Source organism: Ambystoma mexicanum, chromosome 6p (assembly GCF_040938575.1).
Source record: "Ambystoma mexicanum isolate Mex_15411 chromosome 6p, UKY_AmexF1_1, whole genome shotgun sequence".
Lineage (NCBI taxonomy): Eukaryota > Metazoa > Chordata > Amphibia > Caudata > Ambystomatidae > Ambystoma > Ambystoma mexicanum.
This window is the reverse complement of record NC_090935.1, coordinates 228,374,543-228,400,473: the sequence shown is the minus strand read 5'-3', so window position 1 is coordinate 228,400,473 and position 25,931 is coordinate 228,374,543. Positions and strand designations below refer to the sequence as shown.

The 25,931-nt window shown below is 45.3% G+C and overlaps 1 protein-coding gene across 2 annotated transcripts in view; it reads left to right on the top strand.

The window, feature by feature from the left end:
- LOXHD1 (lipoxygenase homology PLAT domains 1) overlaps positions 1-25,931 on the top strand; it is a 1,234,736-nt gene that overhangs the window by 142,794 nt on the left and 1,066,011 nt on the right. The window lies entirely within an intron of this gene.

Genomic DNA, 25,931 nt, shown 5'->3' with positions numbered 1-25,931 from the left:
ACAAAAACAAAGGCCAAGCCGTTTTTGTTTCAGTGTTTAAAATTCTGCTGTTCATGTGAAAGGGACTTCTGTTTGGGGCGTTTGAATGCATCCCACAATAATCACTATTGTGCGTGTCTAAAATGCTTAAACAATTAAACAAGACAGGAAGCACTTAACTTCCTCAGATAAACTGGCTGGTCGCCTGCTCCAAAGCACTATACATCCCCAGACAAACTGGCCTGTCACCTGCTCCAAAGGCATTACAGACTCTCTATCCGTTCCAAGAAGCGGGCCTATATCCAAGCCTGCATCTCTGATGCCGCCAACAACATGGCTGAACTTTTCAAAATCTGTAAGGAACTTCCCAATCCTACTGCAGTCTCTCCTTTTCCTTCCCAGGCCCTCTGCACGTATCTGATCTCCCACTTCACTACCAAAACCCAGGACATCCTGTCCTCACTCTCCTCTACTCCCCTCTCTCCTCCACATGCACTTTTGCCTCCTTTGGCCCTTCTCTTTCCATCCCTCCTGCTCTCCTCCTTCTCACCCATAGCACCAGATGAGGTTACCAAGACTGTTTGTTCTAAGAAAGTCTCCTCCAAACATATGCTTCCCTGCGCCCCTAGAACTATCAAGGACAATATTGCTGCCTCCCTCTTTGGATGAGTTCTACAGTCACTCCTCTGCCACTGGCTCCTTCCCATTTCCTCTCAAGCACTCTCTTGTGCAGCCCATCCTAAAAAAGCTGTCTGCTGACCCTTCCTGTGCGGCTAACTACGCCCTATCTCCATCACCCCCTCCCTGTGCAAACTATTGGAGAAGCTGGCCATCTCCCAACGAATCCAGCATCCATCACACTGTTGGCTGTCTCCATGACCACCAGTCTGGCTTCAGAGCAACCAGATATATGGAAACTGCTCTCCTGAACACCAGTGAAGGCTTGCTGTGAAACCTCGACTCAAACTCTCCTTCTGTTCTCAACCTCCTTGACTTGTCCTCTGCCTTCGACACTGTCAATCATCTCATCCTCCTAAAACAGCTCCATGATACTCTGGACATCCCGGCCCAGCCACTGGTTTGGCTGACATCCTTCCTTTCAAATCGGCCCTCCCAGGTTCAAACACTTTTCTCTCCTCTACCTCACTCTGTACTCGCGGCATCCCTCAGGGCTCTATTCTCTTGCCGTAGCTTTTTAACATTTACCTAGCACTTCTTGCCCACCTGATTTCCACCTTCTCTCATTTCCAGTGTTATGCGGATGACACTGACCTCTCCTTTAAGCTTCCCTCCTCCCCCCCTCATTCCTGATTGTCTGACTAGTACTCAGGCATGGTGTGCAGCCAACGATCTCTGTCTTAACACCAGTAAAACCAAGATCTTTCTCATTGGAACTCCACCCTCCTTTCCTCCCCCCTACTCTCTGGCCGTCCTCCTTGGGTCCCCTCCCCTCACCCTCTTGTGAGGCAAAAAACCTGGTTGTCATCTTCGACTCCTCTCTCTCCTTCTCACCTCGTATCGCTGACATTGCCAAGACGGTTCACTTTCAGTTTCACTTCCTCAAAGGCATTCTCCCTTTCCTCACCTTCCCCCAGGAACTCAATGTCTCTAGAACTCTGGTTCCCTCCGGGCTGGACTACTGCAACATCCCCTTCCTCAATCTGCCTCTTTCCTCTATCCGCCCTCTTCAACTAATCCAGAATAGGACTGCAAGACTTATCCTTGGCCTCAGACCCAGGGACTGCATCTCTCCAGACCTAGAATCTCTCCACTGGCTCCTGGTGGCTGCAAGGATCAAATTCAAGACCCTCTCGCATCATCCACAAGGCTTTCTGGGGCCTGGGACCACGCTACATCCAAATTTCTCTCCCTAAATTCCTCCCTGCCAGAGTCCTTCGGTCCTCTAGTTAAAACGCTCTGCAGGTCAGACGTTTCTCCAAGCAGAGAGTGGGGGGTAGATCTCTTTCTTTGGCAGGAGACTCCTGCTGGAATGGCCCCCGCCCCTCTCAGACTTGAGCTAGATCACTCCTTAAGTTCTGGAAGCTTCTAAAAACTTTCCTCTTCTACTCCTCCTTCCCTCTCCCTCTCCTTTGCTAATTACCCCTGCTGCTGCAACTGAATGCCCAGTCCCTTCGGAGTCATACAGGGGTCAGGCCCTCCCTCAGTCAGTCTGCTCTAGAACCCCCTTATCAGCACTTGCCTTCGGACACCCTCCCTGACTGGACCAATGCGTCTGGTCCACCCCACTCTTCGCAATTGACCCTTATCCCCCTAGCAGCACACTTGCCTTCCGGGCTCCCCTTAGCACATACCCAGCCCCTGGGATCCCCTCCCGCCTTCATCCTCCCCCACCCCATCGCACCTACCTTCCCCCTGCCCTGACCTGCCCCCCTGCACTTCCTGTCTTGCAGCACTTGCGCGATCTGAATGTCACAAGGGTCTAGTAGGACGTTTTATTGTTGTTATCCTCTGCTCCCACCTCCCCCACCTCCCCTTTAGTCTTGGGACACCTGGAAACACTTTCTGCTGTATAGGTGCCTTACAAATGTGCAATAAATAAAAATAAATAAAATGTAATTTGATGGAAATAAATATTTCCAACTCTCATAGCAATAATTATGAAAACAGAATGATATTTAGACAGTCTTTTATATCCAAAGCATGCCACGGATAACATTTTTATGTTTCATTTGAATAATATTTTTGCATGATGAACTATTTAAAAATAGCAATATGATAATGATTTGTTTATTTATATAGTGCTTACGCCTAAGCGCTGTACATAGAACATATTTACATACATCATCACAACTGAGGTTGGTCCTCATTTATCGACCTCGGAAGGATGAACGGCTGAGTTGGCCTTTCTAGGATTCATACATAGATCACAGCAGCAAGGGCTCAGCCCGCTGAGCTATCTTACTAGATGAATTGAGACACTGAATCACCAGGCAGGATCACAAAGTGAAAACAAAAATGGAGTTATTATGGGTTTAGTGGTATTATATCAGGTAATTCCACCAAGCTTGTTTACCATTAGTACATGTGGTAATATCTCATGCAGTGTAACCATAACGAAGCACGTAATCGGGAGGTGTGGTAAAACATGCAATATGAATTCACTGCATGTTTCACCACTCCAGAGGTATTTGTAGTGAACCACAGAATGTCGATACATTAAAATGGAATGATGGGGCGTAAGTGTTAGACGTAAGGTTTGTGTAAGAAGACTAGGGGGAAAAAGAGAGAGAAAAATAAGGTAGTGTTAAGAGGAAAAGAGAGGCGGATAAACCTAAGAAAATAGGAGGTGAGAAAAAAGGGAAACATTGTTCACAATAATTCAGAAAAATAACTACAAGAAAATTCATCAGAAAATACATTTACATTACACTTCTCATAAAAGATACCTAAAAGAAAGTAAATCTATGGTAACATTGTAAAAAGAGAACTCTAGTAATTAAAGAGATAGTGCCATAAAAAATTGTATTCGCTCGAAAGATGGGCCATCATCAAAAATATATATATAAAAATATTCATTAAGAAAGTTCCCATGTAAACTTTTGAGCAAATGAGGCTCAAAGTCACAGATATTAAGCACTAAGAGGCATCCATTTTGTGAATTGGATGAGCCTCCTGTGCTTGTGTTATTTTCTGCCCTTCCGGCACTAATGAAGCAAAAGCCAGCCAGCTGTAATAAACAAAAGCTACCAGCAGGTGGCTTTTTCTTCATTATTGCCGGAGAGCAGAGATTAACACAAGCTGCTGCTGGTAAGTGCTTTAAATTTCATTCTTTTTTAAAAGCACTGCGAAATAGATGCTGCAGATTTCTTTCTAACTTAGAAAGAAAACTGCAGCATTTATAACGTATTTATGTTTGCTGTGTCTTCAGCTTTGAGTCTCAGGAGACTCAGAGCTGAAGCCACAGCAACCATAAATACAACGTTGTAGTATTTAAATATGATGCACCGTCTAATACCAGATGCAGCCCGGGCAGCAGCAAATGCGTGCAAATGCAGCAGTCCGCTTCCATACCGAAGAGTGGAGCCCGCCACTGCAAAGAGCTGAGGTGTGGCGCCCCTCCTCCTCATGGTGTGCCGTGTTCAGAAGCCAGTCCATGGCAGTGGCAAGGTGTGCAGTGTCATTTCTGGTTGCAGGGCAACGCGCTGACAGGCAGGATCAACCAGGTACTTTGTTTTGAGGGACTCTGAGTAGAGTGCCAGCTTGGCCCTCCTGATTGAGGCTTGAGATATCAAGCAGATGTCACAACGGTGCTTCCTCGCAGATAATTAAATTGTTTAGTTTTGAAGGGTCCGCACCGCATGGCACACGCACAGCGGGACCCTTCTGACAAAGGTACACCCTTGGGGAGTTTGGGCTGTACTACTACCTATATTGTATTTATGTGTATTTATTTATTGTGTGTTTTAGAACAAAAGTGACCTTTTCACACATTGACACAAATACCACATTAACAATTTAAGCATCTTTTAAAATCAAAAGTTAAAAGATGTAATAAATACAAAATTCCTTAAAATTCAAATACAAAAATCCTTAAAATCCTTTTGACATAATATTTTTTAAATCACAAAACCAAATTATTTTCCTTTAAGAATCCTTGAGAACAACTTCCAGAAACTCCAATAACTTTATTGACAGTGAGAGCTCATTAGTATTTAGGATTCTGATCCACAGATCCGCTTCAGTCAGCTCAGGGCACAGCTGGGTTATTTTCTCCCACACGTAGCGTAAATCCGGGCGTGAGACACACAGATGTTTTTTAAGATCTCATCCTCTAGGGCACAATAGCGACATGACCATTTACCTTTAGAAACCTTACTCCTTCTCCCTAATACTTCCCTAGTTGGGCATCGATTTAGCTTTACTCTCAACATGTTGAACCTAAATTCTCTCGACGGATATTTCCTCAGGTATGGGGCTAAAATGTTACAATTTTTTATTGACCAATTAAAATGATCATCAAAGGTTTCATATTCCATTAATACAACCCTGAGCTGGATCCAAACATGTCTAAATAGTTTCTTTTTTACCTTGCCTACTACCTATAAAGAAAATGTATAGTCAGCGCCCTGATGTCTGAGGGATTGTGTGTGGTTTACAAATGAAATAAATAAATAAAATAAATAAATATATTTCAGACATGCCTAGGACTTTAAGTGGGCCAGGTAGCCGAGGCAGTCCTCAGAAAGGGCTTCCAAGCCAGGGCCATGCCGGGGCCCACCCTTGACTAGCCCCTGCCACGCTGACACCTCAGGCAGCCTGTGTAGCCGAAGTGCTGAATGGTTACACCGGCTGCCTACAGGTGTCAGCACTTTGGATTAGAAAAAAAGAAAAGCCATAAACTTTTCTTTTTTTCTAAACTAAAGTACTGACACCTGCAGACAGCCCGCTTAACCATGGCTTCGGCTACACAGGCTGTCTGATGGCTCTGTACTCAGAAACAGGAGGAGGCCTGGAGGGCGCGGCGCTCCTATTGTTTCTGAGTAAAGAGTCACCCGGCAGCACAAAAGCACTTTAACTGTGCGGTTAAATGGTTTTCATGCTGCCTGATGACTCTTTAGTTAGTAACCATAGGATAGCCAGGACCTCCAGCCCATTCCTCCTGGACTACAGAGCCATCACGCAGCAGACAGCCCTTTCACTCAAGGAGCCTCTGGATGTTAATTTAACTGTCGTACCAACCCTCTGAACTAGCTTAGGGCCTGGGCCACATGACGGACGCATAACACCTGAAGGTCTCTCATTTTTGTGTGAAACTTTTTTGAGGCAAATGGGAATAATCCTACCTGGCAAATTAATTTTCGGGAATGTTGAGCATTTGCTGCGACAGATGAGTGCGGCATCTTATTGAGACTCTGGATACTTGCTTCCTTTCTAGGACCTTCAGCCTTCTTGGCCAAGCTATTTTCATTTGCCGTCCCACGTACATAGTATGACAAACTGAAGCTGATAGATAACCACGGTGGTCGAAAGATCATTTGAGGGGCGCCACTTATTTTGGCCACCCCGTTGGAGCCATGTTTGTTCCACTAGAACCTTTGGCTAATTCTCCACCACTGAGACCATTTGCTTCTGTTGCCTCTTTCCACGAGAGCTGCGAGTTCCGCGTCTGTTGGAGAGGACGACACGCCAACAAATATGGGAGAACCGGCAGCGAGGAATTTGCTTCTGCCACTGGACTCAGCTTTCGATATAGACCACTCTTTTATTTCATAATTATAATGTGGGGCCTCTGGGTTCTTTAAAACTGTTCGGTGGGCTTTGGTGCTGACCTTCGACATCAAAGCATGATGTTTTGGGCAAAAAGAGAGAGGCCACAAAATCGCCAGAACATGTTCAGAGAAACCATCCAGCTGAGTTTGCTGGAGGGCCGGTATGGTAGGAAGTCTGGCAGTTTGAGTGCGCCTCTGAGAATTCCACAAGGACTGCAACCTGCAGCTTGTTTGGTTGTTCTCTGCGATGCCTTCAACTTGATCGTCCTCTTTATCCTCTGCAATAGGCAGTGCTTAAATTGAGGGGGTGTTTGCCAGGGCTGAGCCTGCAAAAGAGCCAGCATCCTATAGCCAAGGCACACATGTCATTCAGCACTTAGCTCCTCCCCACAGTCCCACCCACACCACTGACATTCCGGCCGCAGTCCCGCCCACACCTCAGAACCCCCCCCCCCCACCTCCGCTTAAATGGGAGCGGGGATTCCCCCAGTAAATTGTGTCCGTTTCCAGCATTGTGCATGGCTGCTTCTGCTGCCGCCCCTCTGCTACTAGGGACAGCAGGACTAAGAAGGCAATGCATGCTGTAAGAATGCCATGCCATCAACTCAAAGCAACCCACTGCCCACTGTTCACCCACGTGAGGCTGGTAAATTGAGTACAGGTAAAATACCAGCTGCTAATACCAGGTTTCATTATCACTGAGGTAAACTGGGTGATAATAACGCCTTGTATTTACAGCGCCCTGAACCGAAAAACCTGTGGTAACAAGCGCTATAGGAAAATTATTTGTTCTCATCATCATCACCAAACTGATTCAACCATGTAACTCTGCAGTCAGGAACCCAACGTATGCGGGTTCAGTAAAGTTCCACATGATGGGCACGATGGAGATAAGGATCGGACTCTATTAATTTCACTTGCAGAGTAGAGGGTAAAGAGGATGTTATCTCAACTAAAGGTAACCCACACCGTGCGGCAAGGCAGGCCACAGTTTTGTATGTGCCACTGAGATAAAGAACCTTTGGCAATCTCCGCATGGCAAGACAATGTCATTAGACATTCTCCTTGGCTTTCTCTTTTCTCATCTCATGAGTTTACTCCGGGCTGGATGGGCCCTTGTCAGCCTCATGCTTCTTTAATGACTTCATTAGCCTTGAAAGAGATCTACCTTGGCCTGGCGACCAGCAGTGGCAGCCCGGCAGGGATAGCCGGCGCATCTTGACTCCTCCGGTTGCCCGGTCCTTGCCTCCGGATCCATGCCTGACCCGCAGAGAAAACAACGTCTTTTTTGACTAAGGCTACATAAGCGGTCTACTCCCAGAACTGAGGCTTAAATGAAGGGAAGGCGATCTCGATCAGGGAGCAGGCATGCAGTGCCAATGGGGTGCAGACGGGCGCGCCAGGCTGAAGCTACCGGTAGGCTGACCTGTACTTTGCCTAGTATGTGTTTTCTTTTCATGACACAATGGAGGAGTAGCTTCCGGCAGATGAATGGGCTACTGAAAAGGATGCAATTGGCCAAGATAGGCCAATGATGAGTGACAGGCAGACATGCACAGGCGTATGCTGATACCCTCGAGGTGTAGTATTTTTTTCAACATTGATATTTTATTAATTTTTTAACAAAAAACACAAAACGAAAGACATAAGTTCTCTTGTATTGTGTATACCTGTTTTATATAATTTGTTAAACGAAGCTTTGTTTTAATTGGTCACTGTAAATAAGATTTTTGTGAAGGTTCTACTTTTGTATTGAATCATGGACAAATAAAAAATTAAAAAGACATCAGTCTTAGCAAAATATAATATAGCACAATTCATTCTTTGCATAGTCTGGCTCTCGATTAATCAGGAACTAGGGGAGTGGGGTTGTCACTCCTGGGAGTGGTGCAGTCTCTGGCTGGTGATTGTTTTTTAAAAAGTTCTGTTAATCATGTATGTGGCTACTGTCCTGTTTTAGTGCCAAGATGCTCTTTAAGTTCATCTAAGATAAGACCTAGAGTGGAGCAGTGAATAACTCAATAGTCTGGTGGAGTGACTACAGTGGTTGCGTAAAGGGTGTAGTTTGAGCTCTTAAAGTGACGACTGTGGCTGTAGAAAAGTGCAGGTCCTGCTTGCAAAACGACTGTTCTAGTTGTAGAAAAAGTCTGGGTTGTGACTGTAAAATAATGACTGCAGCTATACAAAGATTGTCCATTGTCATCATTTAAATTACTACTGTAGCTGTAGAAGAGTGTTCTGGTTGTGTTAAAAAAAAAGACTATTGTGCTGCAGAAAGGGTGTAGGCGGTCGCTGTAAAACGACTACGGTGAAAGAGTGCAGGTTGCGCATGTGGGGCGAAGAAGAGGGGGGATTAACCTTTCACCCTCCAGCTTTTTGTCGGTTGAAGGGAGTGTTAGTAACTATCAGATTGTTATAAAGTTTTTGGGGAGGGAAGATAGCTCAGGGGGAACGACTTTGTCTTGGAAGCAACACAGGTTCGAATCCTGATCCCGCGATTAGAAACCACTCGGGCGTTATAAAAGAACAATTATAATAATAATAATTGTGAATAAAATACACCCGTGAAGGAAAGTTGCATTCATTTGTGTGATTTCTTCATGCGCAATGCACATACACACATGTATGCGCTAAAGAAACAATTTAAATACATACTTACAAATGAACAATTCTAGATATGCTGTTTATTTTCTCCTTTTATGATTAGTACAGATGCATCATAGATACAAACACAAACTTTAATAAAATAATGCAACGGAATAAAAACATTCATTACAAATGCACCCCTTTAGAAGAAACACAGAGAATGCAGAGCTTGGTGAGAAGGTCACGCTGCCTTGATCCACAGGGGCGTTCAGGCAAGAGACATGGCAACAATGTTAAAAGTTCAAGGATGTGTCTTTGTCTAAAAAGAGTACAGAAGGGGTGCTTGAAATTCATTATGGTCCCAAAAGGTGGACCTGGGTACATGGTCTCTTCACAGTTGCTTTGGCTTCTTTCTTGTGTTTTGGGGCTCAACAGCACTGAGCCAGACTTCTAGGGCCTTCCTGAGGTGGTGAGTCAGTGTTGTGTCAGTAAGATGGCCGACTGGGTCCAACACGGGTCCAAGCACCAATGGCACATAGCACGTAGAAGCTGGGACATGCAGGTAATGTCCAGGTTGCGTAGCTCACAATCGGTTCTATGTGGGAAACAGGGCTCAGAGCTGTTCCTTGACTTCTGGGTTGCTAGGAGACCCAACCCAGTGTCTCCAGGCGCAAGGTGAGTCCTTAGTTCTGCACTCCAAGGAACTTGGCTGCCATCTGCAGGGGATCCCTTACCTCCAGTGAGCTGGGTACTGATTCTAGTCCAGCCAGCAGAGAGCCTTTGGTGTGCAGCAGTTCACCCCAATGTTCCCTGGGGATGTTTAAGGGACAGAGCTCTCCTCTGTCTTGGGTACCATCTGTCTTCACCTCTATGACAGATGACTTTGGAGCAGGCTGTACCCCCAACAGAGGGTCAGTGAATCTTTCTTATCCTTCTGGGAACCCAAAGAAGAAAGGATGACCTCTCCTTATTAAGGCAAAATGCCACAGAAGATTGGTCCAAAGCAAGCCATTTGAAGGTGTCCATTCCAGTACCTTCTAACAGTACCCTTTGTCTTCTGACATTGCACCCAGAGTACTTTGTCTGGAGAAAATGGGGGGTGGGGAGCCAGAACTGGTAGAGAGCCCTAACAGAAAACAAGATGGTGAAACTTTCCTCTCAGCTCACCTCCCCTTCCTGCCTACTCCAACTCAACAGCTTCCCAAGAGACTCCAGTGGCCCTCACCCTGGTGGGTGGGTGGCATTGTTATGTCAGTGCAGTGCTCCCTTTGATGCACCTGTTGCCAGTAGTGCTCCTGGGGGAGGCTTATGTGCCATTGATATATGATATGATATGATAGGTTATTTATAACGCGCTTAATACCCAGAGGTTTCTAAGCGCGGACCCAGGGATCGAACCCATGTTGCTCCGTGTCATCTTGCTTCCAAGGCAAGCACGTTGCCGTTGAGCTATCCTCCTGGGACTGAAGGAAGATGCAGGCCTTTCTCTGGGGAGGCAGCATCCAGGCCATTGTCCCAGATTGCAGCTCTAAAGACAGACCGGACACCAATGCACATTAGTCCTGTCATACCTGGGCCCTGCTCACAGAGTTCACATTAGCGTGAAATTAAATTGTGGTGGCTGCATAATTGGGTTCTTTTAGCAGTCACCATGCCACAATCCTGCATGGCTTATATTTCAAATGGTAAGTGCAGCAGACAGATTAAGGCATACAATTATCACATCTTGAAACTAAGGAGCAGAAGATTAAAATCTAACCTCTGCTTGCAGAAACTTTATGTTCCAGCAGCTGTCAGGAATGCACATGTGACCTGCTCTGTGGCACCTCAGGGCTGGCTGGAGCTAAGGGTGTATATAGACTATCACAGAAAATGCACATGTGTGCACTATAATTCTGGCATGGTGCATTTATGAAAGGAGGTTCTCAGCAGATCTGTCTTTCTGAAACAAAATTACCTCATTTTATTTTAATGAAGATCACAAAAGCTAGGGCTTTAACAGCCTCGCAGATAGAAATCTGTCACACGCAAATTGGCAACTTTTAATGTGTTGCAGGAAATAGTGTAAACAGTTCAATAAAATACATCTAACGCTGTTTTGTGGTTTTATATAAATGATCAAATGCAGAAAGATTTGTTTAGTTGGTGTTAAACTCTAGCAGTGCTCAAAATAAATAAACTACAATTAACAGTTATGAATCAGTTAATAGCTGGAAAGTGTCACATATTTTAGAAACAAGGACGATGAACAACTAGTCATTGCTTTAAGGGTTGATGTGACAACAGGAATGTTGCCCTGTGCTGGCTCCAGCTGCAGGCATTGTGACATCATCCCCAACTGTAATAAATGATTCCAGTTACACTAGAGATGTTATTTTCTTAATACAAATCAGTAGTGCTGTCACAACTAGATGCACTTTGCTTATAGGCTTGTATACTTGTTTTGCAGACTCCTATGCATTCTAAGTACTGTACACATGCATATGATAATATTATATAGAATACACACAGATTTATATAATTATGTCAGGTGCGTTGAGATTGTACACATTTGTATGATTAGTTATGGGACACTATAAGTACACCCATGTATGTGATTGTTTCATGTGCAATGTAAGAATATGCATACATGTGATTAAAATAGGTGCCAAGTACGCACATGTATACGATTCTTCCTGTTGAAACAATCCACACATTTACAAGATTATTGCATGGAAAAGGGGTTTGGGGTCAATGGACTTACACCACCATAGGGTGATAATTCATATCTGTGATAATATCTGAAGCATCCTTTTGTATTCATTGGAAAAGGTTAGGGGTGAGTGTCGCAAGTCCTTCCGAGATCTGCATTGCATTATGGACTCACACCTTGGTGTCCACATATCCTGTTCTAAAGGCTCGCCACGAGATCAGCATGGGCACACACCGCTGCTGTAGTTTGAACACCGACCTTCTCTCCTCACAGGTGTAAGGGATGCCCCATCCCAGTGCTATCACATCTATCCTTCCAGCGCTTAGAAGAATAGGGAAGCCGGCATGGGGTGTTCTATAAAAACTTGAAATTATAGCAGGATTTGGCAGGGGTGGACTGGGTAGGGGGGAAAAGGAGGCAATTACCCCCCCCCCCCCCCACCTCCCAAGGCTGGGATGTGCTCTCCTGGACCAAATCTGCAAAATGTTTTAAAAAAGGAATTGAAAAAGACAAAATCCTTCAGAATCCAGCCTGCTTGAAAGGAAGTGAGTGCTGCAAGGCCTTCTCGGCTTCTGTGTAGATGGGGGCGAGGCACACGTCTTGATTTCAGCTATGTTCTAAATGTGCCTGGGTGCCTTCCACACATGGATCTTCGCGGTGGGTGAGCCAGGGAGACGAGTCTAGGCTGTAGAGGCATGTTCATACCGCCCAGCGGCAGTGTACACGTTTAAGGGAAAGATTCTGTGACCCTGGATTGTAAGGCTGGCATAACTTCACACTGGCGTGTTGCAATCCACAGCAACCTACTTGCCGAGAAAGCACGTGTCTATATCTTATTAGAGTTCCCTTTTGTAAGAATTGTCCCCCTAAGATCTGGTGAATTTCTTGATCACTAGTGAGTTTATTGCAAAGGAAACCCAATGGCACCTCTGGAAGAGACTATATTGTAGTTAATGATATGGCTGTTGGATTCTTTATGGTAACTACTTTTGGGGCCAACTTGAAAAACACACACTGAAAAATGTAACATTCCATTCAGGTATGATTAATTATTAGTAGACTATAAACTAAGGGGGTCCTTCATAGGCCCTATTGAAAGTTTACAACCAGCTGTGGTGGTATTTCTGAAATACCTCCAGAGCTATTTAAAAAATACCACCACTTCTGAAGGTGGAAACCTAAAAGTGTTTTTAACACTCTTACAGCCATTTTCACCATCAATGTTAAAGGAGAAAGGGATTATGTACAGTAGTTGCTTCTAACCACATTTTGGTTAAGCAAAAAAGGGTCAATTCTGAGCCTTTTAATGCATTACATGGGTAAGGGGGTGTGACATGACATGGCTCTTTGTAAAAACTGCTTTCACTCTATTGAAGGGAGGCACCTGCGCTTTCCTTCAGTACAGTAAGAAAAGGTTTTAAAACATTTGAGGTCTTTTTGGGTTTTTTAACTCCACCTCCTAGGTGGAAATAAAAATAGGTGAATTTTCTGCAGAAATTCATTCTAAAATATCACAGAAAATTCCCAGGGAATACTGCCAACAGTATTTGATGAAACCCTGAATTGTGTGGATGGTAAAATCAGTGTTATTTTCCAAATACTTTGGATTTTACTGATACCACCCAACTCTGAATGACCACCTAACTCTGTGATCATTTGTCATTGCTTGCCCAGAACACTCTTCTCTTATCTGACCAACATAAGACACCTATACAAATCGGCACCAGATTCAGATATGTAGATACAAAGACACATGAACACAGATGCATCCTTCCACCTGTACCTGTTCAGTCACAAATACACTCTAACGCATCACTCCAGTCACAGAAACTGAAAAACACACACACGCGCGCGCGCGCACACACCCACACTCCACCTTCCTTGAAAACTCACATAAATATAGTAGGTTACTCATGCGCCCTATCCATCCCCAGAAGTCATGCGGATTCCCATTGCAGTTCCCTCTGCTTTCAGGAATTAAAATAGGCAGCTGACTTTCCAAGAAATGGCATTGTGGGAGCACAATAAAAGCCATGTCTCCTTGGTGTCTTTCCCTCTGTGTTGTCCAAGTACAGACCCCATAGCCACAATTACCAGCAAAACCCTGACTATGGATTCATGTCATGTCTGGCAGAGGCTATAGTCTTACTCTGCTTACTCTGTACAATTGTGTGTACTTTAAAAGCACCAAGACGTGATAAATCAGCCTGAAAAATATAAGAGGCGTATTATTTCAAATATTAATTGAAATATAAGTTAATAAAGCAAGTAAACATCACTTTTCCAGGAAAAAAGAAAAGGGCCGAGCTAGTCCCACAGTCGGGTTTCGTGGCATGCAGGTCAGGCACAGATCTCGGCAACCGTTGATCAACCTGCTGACCTTTCCAGATGTGCACCTCTGGATCAGTTACCCTTTTTTTCTTACTCATCACCCACTGCTGTCCTTCACTTGCACCACATTTGTGATGACCCCCTGTTCCTTACAATTAACTTGCAGACCTATGTTCCCCTTTTGCTCCATCGTTTAACCCTTAGATCAATTCCCTACCTTACCATGCACGCAACCCTTTACCTTACCCTCATTGCTCAGTCACAATTCCTTGCAAATCACCCCCTTTAATTACCCATCATGCCAATCCCATTACATGCCCCCCACTGCATTCTGTTTCCCCAGCTCACATGTAGACAATAGACCACCCTGATTTGCCATTTATAATTATAGTGAGTTGGCATAATAATTATAATCTTCGTCTGCACAATTGTGTGTACTCATAGATGTGTTTGCCCAAGGATACAGACGATACATAGGCTTCCCTCTTGTAGATTCATTTGTGCTTTGAAAGCTCGAGTTATTGAACAGTGTACTAGTTTATCCCTTGGATAAGAACTTTGCAGACAGTGGTTTGTTGTTGCTTATATCCAAGATGGAATAGGAAAAGATTAAAGGCCTTATTCTAAGGGCTTTTTCTTATGGGATTGCGTCATTATTAAACGCTTCTGTAAATCAGGTCGTAAGTCGCCCCAGCTCTCTAAATTGAAAATGTGTAACCAGGAAGACAGGGTTCACATCCCCACCGTCCACACTTAATACATTGTGTGATCCTGAGCAAATCATTTTTTATCACTGCCTTATTTTCCTTAGCTATCCGCAGAGAAAGTCTCACTCATGTGGGTTTAAAGTCTGTAGTGTTAATCTATATATAACTTTCATTGTAACCTTCATATAATGTTTACTGACGGAGAGGCAGGATGCCAAGTGAGGGTCTTATGTTGTGGGGATTGGGTAGACAGGGTGCTAGGGTGCCAGTGATGGGTTTGTGTTGTGGGCTGGGGACTCAGGAAGCCAGGTATGGATCTCGTGCCGCGGCAGCTCATGTTTGGCTGTGAGAGCAAAGCCAGCCCCCCTGTTTCAGCAATGGCTGGCTCTACCAATGAGTTCTCTAGCTTTGCCACCTCTTTACATTGTTCTAAAACTAAAGACGGGATCGGATCGGACAGGGCTTGATGTAGCCTGCTGTCAAATTGCAAACTGCGGCGCAATTTCAACAATTATATTGTCCCGGTGAAACCATTTTCCTATGTTTGCTATATGGGAGATTTTCCTGGTGGTCCGGGCTCTAAAAGAAACACAAACATAACTGAAAGGCATATTTAATAAAAGGAAAGAAATGCCTACTATCTATGTGTGGGATGGGGGAGGCTGGTATTGACTTTGTGTGCTGCGGAATGTGGGGCCGCTGCATTGTGTGCTTGGGAAACTTGACTATCGGCCAGAAAATGTCACTCTCCTTCCAGGCTAAATGTTGCCAGTCCTCCCTTGTGTGACAAAATGCAACACCAGCCAGACCCACTTTCGCAGACACCAAAATATTGGAAGATATTCAGTTTTCCAAAGTAGAAAGGCTGTACTGTAATAGGATTACTCTAGCCCCATCAAGTTGGGGGCCCTATGCCTTCTTATTGTCAGCGTAGGATCTTTCTGTATTACTATCTGTTCTTAAATCGCCCGCTGTCAACCTCATGGGCTCACTGCAGCATTTTCGCCTACCCCAGTTCTGGTCAGTGTGCTGCCAAAGTTGTCCGGACTAGTTGTTAGTGAAGCTTTGGGAGGGAGAGTCTCAGGGGATGTACTGGTTGAGACGCCCCAGCACGTCTCCTCGAGTGGCGGTGGACCCGCTATGTCATTTTCTATGCGATGGTCAGTGGTACTCCAACCAGGGCTTTCTCAGAGGATGTCAATCTACACGAATAGACTTTAAGCTATTAAGTCTGACTCATAAACATGTCAATGAGTGTGTGCCTACTTACATGACCAACGTACTAATGCTCTACCAGTCGACCAAACACCTATGGCCCGCTCGATCCTCCCCCCGCACCTCATTCTCACACCAACCTAGATATGCATGTTACATCGCAGCACTCCCAACCCATTTACAAGCATACTTCCACCATACATTCCTCCCACCCAACTCGCTCCCCACTTCACAGACACACCCTCATCATACATACACTTCACCCCAGCCCACTCCTCACATATTTTGGGTCCCGGCTCGTCATGAAGTAGCCGATCAGTGGGGTTGCTTGACCTAGTTAAAGATTCTACCAGTCCAAACTGGCGACCACTTACTGACGAGCAAGAGCAGCACCAAACTGTAAGGGTTGATTGATAGGCCCAATACATATGTAGAGATATCGCGGGACCCGCAGTCCCACGAGATCTCGTGGGAACGTGGAAGTAGAAGATCCCGACAGCGCGAAGCGCCAAAAGCCGGATAAGTCCGCAGGGAAAGGGCGCGGATGTTTGTCGGACCTCGGCCTAGCACCGAGACTGCACCAAGGTACTTGCCTCACACAGCAGGCTGGAGCCACGCCCCCTCTTCCATATCGGTTTTGGGCTCTCCCCTGTGGAATAATGCCATTAGAATCTTCTCTGCCCATCGCAAAAGCCGCTGACTTGAAACAACCCCACAGCCCCACTAGAATCATGGGCAAAGCATATTTTTTGATAAAGGAAATTAACCAGTTTCTTGGTGTAAATGAGATCACTTGGTGGGGGACAAGTCTCAGAAAACAAGGAAAATGAGAAGGAGCACCTAAGCACTGGCAGCGGAGTGACCACCCACAGAGAAAGCCCTGGGTGGAGTACCACTGACCATCGCATAGAAAATGACATAGCGGGTCCACCGCCACTCGAGGAGACGTGCTGGGGCGTCTCAACCAGTACATCCCCTGAGACTCTCCCTCCCAAAGCTTCACTAACTAACAACAACAGTCCGGACAACTTTGGCAGTACACTGACCAGAACTGCGGTAGGCGAAAATGCTGCAGTGCCCATGCTGGTTACCACAGGCCAGAATCCATAGAACAGTGCATTAGTGAACTGCCCACAGGGGGAGTGGCCGCTACCCAGGGATATGTGGGACTGTCAAGATGATGAAATAACTGCACTGATCACCCAATCTGATCTCATATCACTGGCATCAATCACCCCCGGGCTCTACTAGCCCCACCCCGGCTACGGAAAACATGGATAATGAGGGCACTGGGGATAACCTGCGCGCTGCCAACCATGAGATGCCCTTCCACATAGGCCCAGATTTAAACACGAAGGCACCAGGTCGAGGACCAGCCACTGCTGCCCATCTACCACACCCGGCTTACTCATTCCACACAACCCAGACACAGGTGCCTCTGGGGCAACCCCTGGATGGTTGCTGCAAATGCAGCCTTGCTCCGTCTGAGATAGCAGGCTTAAAAAGGCTGCTCCTGTCGCTCATTGAAGCCCATGGAGCAGGCGGAACAACAGGTGGGACACTAACTAGACAGGAGGATGTACAGAGGACTTCTAAACCATTGGACAAGATAGACCGCCCCAACCAACACGTCCCTACTATCACAAGTAGTACCCGTGTGGCCGGACCGAGTCCAAGTCTTTTTAACAGGGACGTCATTTCACCAAAATGCCAGGGGTAGCGGAAGTGACATCAAACGACCCTTGACCTCTGGTGATATCACAGGAAGTGATGTAATTTCACCCAATCCTGGAGTGACATCACAGGAAGTGATGGAACACGACCTTTCACCCCTTGACAAAACAGGAAGGGGCATCAAATGACATTGTTTCTCAATACATTGCGGAAAATATGATTACGATATCACTAAAATGTGATATACATTTCATACAAGCATATGTATCGTTAATATCAGTGTGTACAGGCCCATATTACCAAATTACTGTGAATGTAAGCAGACGTCTATGGCCAAATGAGAATGGTGTGTTTTTATGAAGCACTTACGGTTTATATAGGACAAATATACATACAATATCACCCAACCTATGTTGGTACTCATTTATCAATCTCAGAAGGATGAAAGGCTAAATTGAGGTGTTTAAGAACAGACTAAATCAATGACTCATCCCCGGAAGTGTGCCTTAAATACACCTTTAATGAGTCTAGCAATTATTTCATAGAATTCCAGAAAGAAAAATTATTTGTTATTCATAATCTTTCCTATTTAGGGTACTGCTCAAAGTGTTACACTTGTGCAACCACTGTTTATTTTTTATTTTTTAAGAGGCCTGAACAAGAAAGACAGTCACTCCAGAAACAAAGCCTCATGGCGCTGGCCACAGACCAGTAGCTTCAATTTAAAAAAAGATATATATTGTTTGAAAACAAACTTTTTAGGGGTTGCAGGAGAGACCACAGGAGTAGCAAGGGGGACTCCAGTGGTCGCAATTGTGACCCCTGCGACCCCCAAATGACACCCCTGCTCTCTACCAAGAGAGAGTACTGATATTAACCGTGCCTAGGTTGGCTAAGGGTACCAGGCCCAAAACCAGCTAGGCCTTACAGCCCTTACCTTGATACTGGTGAAACATGCAGCACTGTCACCACAACAGATGACAGTTTGGAAGGTACCCCGTGCACTCAGAGGGACCCGCACGAATGGCAAACCCGTTGGCAGGGCGGGCTATGGACCTTCCAACCCTGCACCCTATGGTGCTTTGCCCAGGGCCCACAGATTACAGCCACGGTGGGGTACGAAAACCAGTGGGACGAGAGGGGGATGCATAGGGGGGGTCTATATTCTTGTTTAAGGTGTCCAAACGGGCCCCTCATCGCCTAGGAACCAAGAAAGCGCTGATCAATAAGTGCATCCATTGGTTCCGTGCGTAACGTGGATCCCTACTTGTGATCCGTGAGGACCTTCTAAATCACACCAGACTCCACCATCAGGGCAGAGTACCTTTGACTTTCTTTGGATTTAATTCAGGGCCCAGAGAGTGGCCAACGGTATACTGGGCATTGATGCGAGAAACTGTTCATTTAAAAACAGCACGATTGAAATTAGATCTTACCCCCAGTACAATCATGTTAATTTCCCTGAAATCAGATTACTGCAGTGCTGCTGGGGAAAAGGTCTTTGGGTAATCCTAATTGAGTAAGGGAAATCACACTACTGGGAGTCCTGAAATTTTCCTCATTGAGACATGGGCATGTTGGCCAACTAGTGAGACATGGAGCAATCGTGATGTACTGAAATTCTCTTTCCTTGGAACGATGCATAGTTCTCTTTCCCCCACCCACAGGGCCCAGCAGTTCTCCTTCAGGACCCAGCCTGCAGAGCAAAAGGAGACCTGAAGATGCAGTGCCTGGGCTGCTGGTGTTTTGACTGGACAAGCAACACCCTTTGGCTAAATGAGCTCTCCAGAGTGTTCATGAGCACGGCAGATTGATGCTGAGAGTGTGCATGGGCAGCGCCTTAAGAAGGGCCTAGCAATTGAATTTTAATGTTTCTTTTTTTATTAGCAGGGCCTTTTCTAATGTGTACATGTTTTGGTGGTTTGACCTGTGTTGGGATGATTTGGACTAAAAGCCCACATGCCACTCGAGGATACCTACCAAATATTGCCCTCCTTACTAGACCATGAAAGTGAGAACAAATAAATATTCAAATATTTTTAACACCATACATAAAACAAGCTGGAGTTGTGTCTCAAATAATTACTTTAGGCAGGTGACCTTATCACAATATTTCTTTAATTGTGTATCTTTAAGGGCTAAAATTAAAGTGGTGCACAACAGAAGAGATTATGTTAGGCTGTATTACTTTGCATTCGGGCATCTGTAGTTGTCCCTTTAGGATGTGCAAAATAAAGCTGCAAGGATATTCTTTTGGACTAAACATGTTTCTGTACCAATGTATACATTGTCAAGTTGGTCTACTATGCAATGTGTGTACTTTGCGAGCATACTTTATAAGACTTAGGTTTTTGAATGCCAAAACATGAATATATATCCCAACTAGAGCTCAGAACGTATGTGGTCAGGTGCCTCAATTGCACAGAGGGTTAAAATCCCAGCATCACTGATTAACAAAGGGTGTGATCTATGGCAAATAAATCAATAGCACTGTGCATTATCTGCACCCACAAATTGGAAGTTTTAAAAACCTTCAAGCCTTTGTATATCACAACACTGGCACCAAAACGAGGCAAAATCAGTCTGTGATTGATGAACACCTTTGACAGGTTGCGACAGAGTCACCATTATGTTCACATTGTGCTTGGGATCACTGTCACCATGCTGCCAAGGCCCAGGCACAGAACAAAGCGGGACTGAGAGTTAAATGAGAGGTGAGAACATGACTGGAGGGAGAACATGACATCATTTACTTGACGGCCATTTCAAAGGGACATCTTGAGAAAAAGAACCAGCTCCATTTCTCTTCACTGATAGCTGTCTTTTCAGAGGGTCAATTTGTTCTGACCCCTTTTTACAGCATCATTTAATGGGAGATGCCATTCAGTAAAAAAGAAATGGTTCCGATCCGCTTTGCCCATAGCTGCATTGTCAACACTAGCCCAAAAACAGGAATTCAAGAAGGTGTCTTTGGTTGTGTGCCTTATTCGGAGAAGCGTTTTATAATGGTGCAATCCCATTGAAGCACGCTCTGTGAATCGGGCCCTATGGCTTTTGGATTTTGAGAACTGTGGGTGGGGAGAAAGACTACTAAAAAAGGGACAATAATAGAAAGAGACTCCAAGAGCGAGACACACATAGAAAGTGAGACAAATGGAGAATTACACAAATGGAGTTGGTCACACAGAGTGAGGTTAGTAGAAATGGGTCAGGGAGCCCCAGCAGGATTTTGGCATAAAAACAATTTTTGGTGCTGAGCCCCGGCCCACTTAAAGCCTACGTCAGTAAGTGTATGCACTTCTTTTTTGTTCGTTGAAAGCACTTCTCCTTTCGATTGCTGTGTAAAATTACACAGCTCAGTGAAGACATACAAGACACCATCTGTGCATGCAATGTTGATGCGGGAAGAGAGCCTTGAATCCTCACGAATTTCCACCGCTGCTTAGAACTGTAAAATGTATGTATGCAAAATCCAGGGGGATTCACTGTAATGACAGCCATCAGGAGTATTTTCTGGTTGGGATGGTCTAGGGTACAGGAATCCCGAAACAACCTGAATTCCTGAGCCATTCACCGCCCGGGCAAAAACTGGTGGCGTGCAACCCAGAAGCAAACATGGTTGCCGAGGACTTCTGCTTCACAAGTATTAGAGGCTCATGTGAAGTTAGCCTTCGATCAGTTAGAGCAGGGAACTTTTGTCGAACGGATGGTATTGATACATACATATATACATGCCATAAACACTCACACGCATACACAAACAGACACACTTACACAGACACATATACACACACAGTGATCAAAGTGAGCGGGAACGGCCGGCAGCTTTTTACAACCATATTCACCAGTCTATATACAGGATATGCCCAGGTATGTCCCTAGGCAAGTGGAAAGTTGTGATAGGAGCCTTAGTTACTAGTCTCTTAGACTATTTCAATGCCCTGGCCGCAACAAATGGTCACATGGACCACGGTTCCACTACTTTTTTCAGTACACTGCTACCACTGCTCACACACCCTCTCCAGCACGAGCACGGATGCACACACCAGTGGAGGCAGAAACCTTTCTGAATAAACGGTGGTATTTGCATTCCTGTATGTGATATTTCTTGAAGTGAACTGGTCACAGACCCCTTTTTGATGTCTGCAGGAGGATGGGGTTTCTTCCTCAGAGCCGCACCACAATCACGTTAACGCATCCCCAGCGCCAGCCGGAAATAATCGACGTCCCCTTGATTCTTTGCTAAACGAAGGATCTTATAGCTGGATGTCTACCAATTAGCACTCAATTAGGAGCAGCGTCCCCTTGTGGCCAAGACTAGAAAATGCGCCAATGGCCGGCACCGGTGTCCCTTTTCATCGACCCAACGATGGCTTAGATGTGGGTCACGTGGTTCATCTACAGAATCTCCCTTCCCTCTCACGTCGTAAAGCTGTGCTGCATGGTTTGGTGGGGAGTGACAGAGAGGTCTGTTTTTGGTTTTGGCTGGCACGGAAACAGTTGGAAATTCTATTGTATTTGGGGTTTGGGGGGTGGGGGGCTGCTCAGTGTTGATTACATTCCTGAAAATTATGGTGGGTTTATAAAGGTTTGACAAAAAACCTCCCCCCTAAAATATGAGAGTAAACTGAGCTCTTTTGGCTACATCACGTGTGCTACAGTGTCATCATTGGACGTTCACCTCCAGTTCAGAGTCACATGGACAAAGCATTAGGTTTGTGTAAAATAGCTGAAAGGCAGGTTTTCACTGCTTCTCGTATAGTATAGTGCTATTTTATAGTCCGCATTGTCCAACCCAAGACAGACACATTCCAAGGATGTAAACAATTGCGTCCATGTTTCACCCTTGTTTGGCATCACTGGTGCCGTATAGCCTGACACACTTTGGTCAGAGCATCTGAGAATGTTTAGAACACATTAGCAAAATTAGGGTGGATTTACAAAGACTTGTAGCCATTACTGGAAGTTCAACTACCCGTTCTGAGGCACGCAAGCAGTGTATTGTGGGCCTGGAAATTTGCTCAAATGCACTCCTTTTGACTCTAGAAAACTTTATTGACTCATAAGGAAGTGCTGTTTTATGCATGGGATATTTCAACACTAGACAGGCACATCTACGATGCAGACAAATGCCTACCCGTTTGAATAGGGATCATTGGTGCAGTATAGAAGACACCTTTCTGGGTATGTTACGAATAGTCCAGCAAAGTTATGGGGAGGTTTTGGAAGCTCATGCACACACAATTAATTTAGACAGCATATTTGAACGTGGCACAAAGGCGAAATGGCTTCCAGAAGTTAAAACCTTAATCAATGCAAATCAATACCTATAATTCTAAAAATGATCAAGTGAAATGGGTATGCCCAACAAACCTTTATGAGGAATGTCCTCCACACCACCCCAGTAATCCTTGCCAGAGCAGACGGAGACGTGTGAATCTCCACTCGCCAAAACCCAACATTAAATGTTGAATGTTAGTCGATTGCTATGTAAGCCATCAAAAACGCAACAAATATATATCATGACGTTGAAGAATTTGATCTTTACCTCATCGGCATAATAAGGACTGTTTCACTGACAACTTCACCATATCCTCGCTATGCTGCTCCCAACTGCGTATAATATCGACTCCAGCAACAAGGTTTGAAAAACACGGGGATGGGCAACAACAGGGTCACAAAAACACAAGCATGGTAAGCTTAAATTTGCTAATCAAATATCAAACCTCAACGTATCGGAATATGGATCAAACACTTTTGAAAGAACACCATATGGGAATGTCAATCACTAGCCCTAGTGAAATGCCGATCTCCAGGATACAATAGTCATTTACATCGAAGTGGTCAGACTTCCTGAAGGGCCTTTTACCTCGACTTTCAGTAAAATACTAATCTTGGGAGACATACATCTCTGACTCGAGTCCTGGATGATAAACCAGACAAAAACCTCCTTCCACTTTGAAAAAACTCAGTCCTGACTCATGGCTATCAACACCTAAACACTAATAGAGCCATTCCTCTGACATTATTTTTTCCATGACCGGACTACCAGCCTATACCTAGTAAACAGTTAACAAGACTCCACCCACATTCTGTTACCCTTTCCCAGAACTGTTCTCCTTGCGGACACATCACTACCTTTATTCTGGAGCCCAGCTATCAGTACCAACTGTCACATTCCTGTCAGTCCCACATCGGTTGCGTATCCTTTCCCCTTTCAATCAAAAAATGGTCCTGCCCTGTCTCACATCTCCCAGGTGCCACAGTGCCCCTGCAGTGAGCAATTGGTCACTGCAGCTCAGGAAGTGGCGACCAATGGAATCTCAGTGATGTCACACCATCAAATGAGGAAGTCAGGAAATGTAACCCCCTGTTACTCAGCACACAGGGGAAAAAAAACTGAACAGGAACAACGCAAACAGGTCGCGTCTGCCCCAATTTGAGCAGGGCCCTAGACTCACGATAGAAGAGCTACAAGGAAAGGGTAGCTTACAGTCAAACCCTGATATTACAATATCTACAAGGAAAGGTTAGTTCACAATAAGAACCCTGTAGCATTGTTTGTTCCTCTTTGAATTTAAGGAAGGAGGGGATGTTGTATCTTGTATGCTTGAGGTCTGCTAAATGGAACAATGGATGAATGGCAGCTGTGTGGAGTCCTCATGTGTGTGTTCCATGTCTGGGTTCCAGGGATAACAGTTGAGTACAGTTGATAATCATCTGTGCTAGGAAAGGAAATCTTTGCCCAGTAATCTGCTCCAACTATGCTTCACCTGATAACCTACGAAGAAAATGTACTACACCACAGCAGACATCTCAGTGACATCCATGGTTTCCACCTCGTTAAGAACATTAGTACCCTTGGATGGGGAGCCAGTCAATCAGGAGGCTTGAAACGTGGGCTGAATGTCCCGATGTTAGTCCGCATTCCAAGCCACCTGATGGCCACTTTCCCTGCCCACCATCTTCCCCCCTTGCTTCTGACACTGCTTCCTTCTTCCTTTTCTTATGCATGAGGCTACCATGTAAAGGGAAGGAGGTTCTCCCTACGGAGCCCCATATTCCCTTTCCATGGAGGCCATCTTTGAACCGTTTTTTCATTCCGTGAATGGGACACCACAAGGTGACCCGTTCACCGAACATAAATACTTTAATTTAGCCCCACCTCAGTCCATGGGACGAGTGCTAATGGCAGTAAACACCCATTACAAGGGCTGGAAAGGGTGGTAACGGCCCAGGGCGCTCTTTAAAAGCCCCCACTTCGCTCAGGCCTTTAACTTGGGCCGCCAGACCTTTACCACCCGTTCCAGCCCTTGGAACGGGTGCTTAATGCCACATTACAAACCCTCATAATACAATATCTACAAGGAACGTGTTGGTTACAAATGAATGCTTAGATTGCTCGAGCTACAAGAACACAGACGTTTACAATCAGAACCCTCAGATTATAAAGTCTTCAAAGTTAATGAACACCCTCAGTTTACAAGGCCCGCCTCCCGGCCGCCTTGCCGTTTGTTAATCACATGGTCTGTAAATCTATCCAGATCACAACATCCAGACAGGTGTCTGGAAGCACAACCGGTTTCCATTTTGAATATGGCTAATTCGAAATTCTTTTTTTGGGGAAAATCAAAACTTATTGGCATTTTAGGTTATAACATCATTCATTGTATATCAAAAGTCGTCTCCTTGGTACAATTATAACAGTAGCCATCGCCCAACCGACCCGCACCCCCACCCATAGCCATGGGTCAAGCACAGGTATCTACGGCGTCTATAGAGCTCGCAGAGAACATTTCAAGGTACAATCAGAACCTTATTTCCTTGCACACTGGAGCCTTGGGCTGGACTCTGTCTCCCCTGTGGCACATATCTCGTGTAGCACACCATCTGTTCAATGTACACTTTCTGATGGTCCTTCATGTTTGGGGTAGCCCCCAAGCGTGATGTTGTCACTTCAGGCCAGGTGTCCATACTTTTCGAAAAAGGGGAGCCACAGTTCTTCATTGTTCGATTTGGATTCATCAATGAGGTGTGTTAAGAACTCCATGTCATAAATAGCCCGGACTTTGGTGACCCATTCTTTTTCTCCTGGCATGTGTGGACTTTTCCACTTCTGGGCCAGACAACAACTAGCCGCCAAAAGCATGACCTGCAACATATGACTTTGGGTCTCCTCGTGGTCATCATTCACATCAATTCCGAAAAGGAGGAGCCAAGGTCACAGGGTCCTCCCCACTCCATAGACCCCTTTAATCCAGGATACGACCTCTCCCCAATATGTCTGCACCATTGGGCACCTCAAACACATATGTATGTAGTCACCTTTTTCCGTCCAACACTTCCAACAGTGCTGGTCATATTTCACCCTCATCCTAGCTATCCCCTGCGGGGGATAGTGCCACCTGTGTAGCACCTTCAGAGCCTGATGTCAGAATTGGAGTGAAGCCGTTGAGCGGTTAGCTCGTCTACACATTTTGGACCATCTTTTATCATCAATTACCCCCTCTAGGTCCT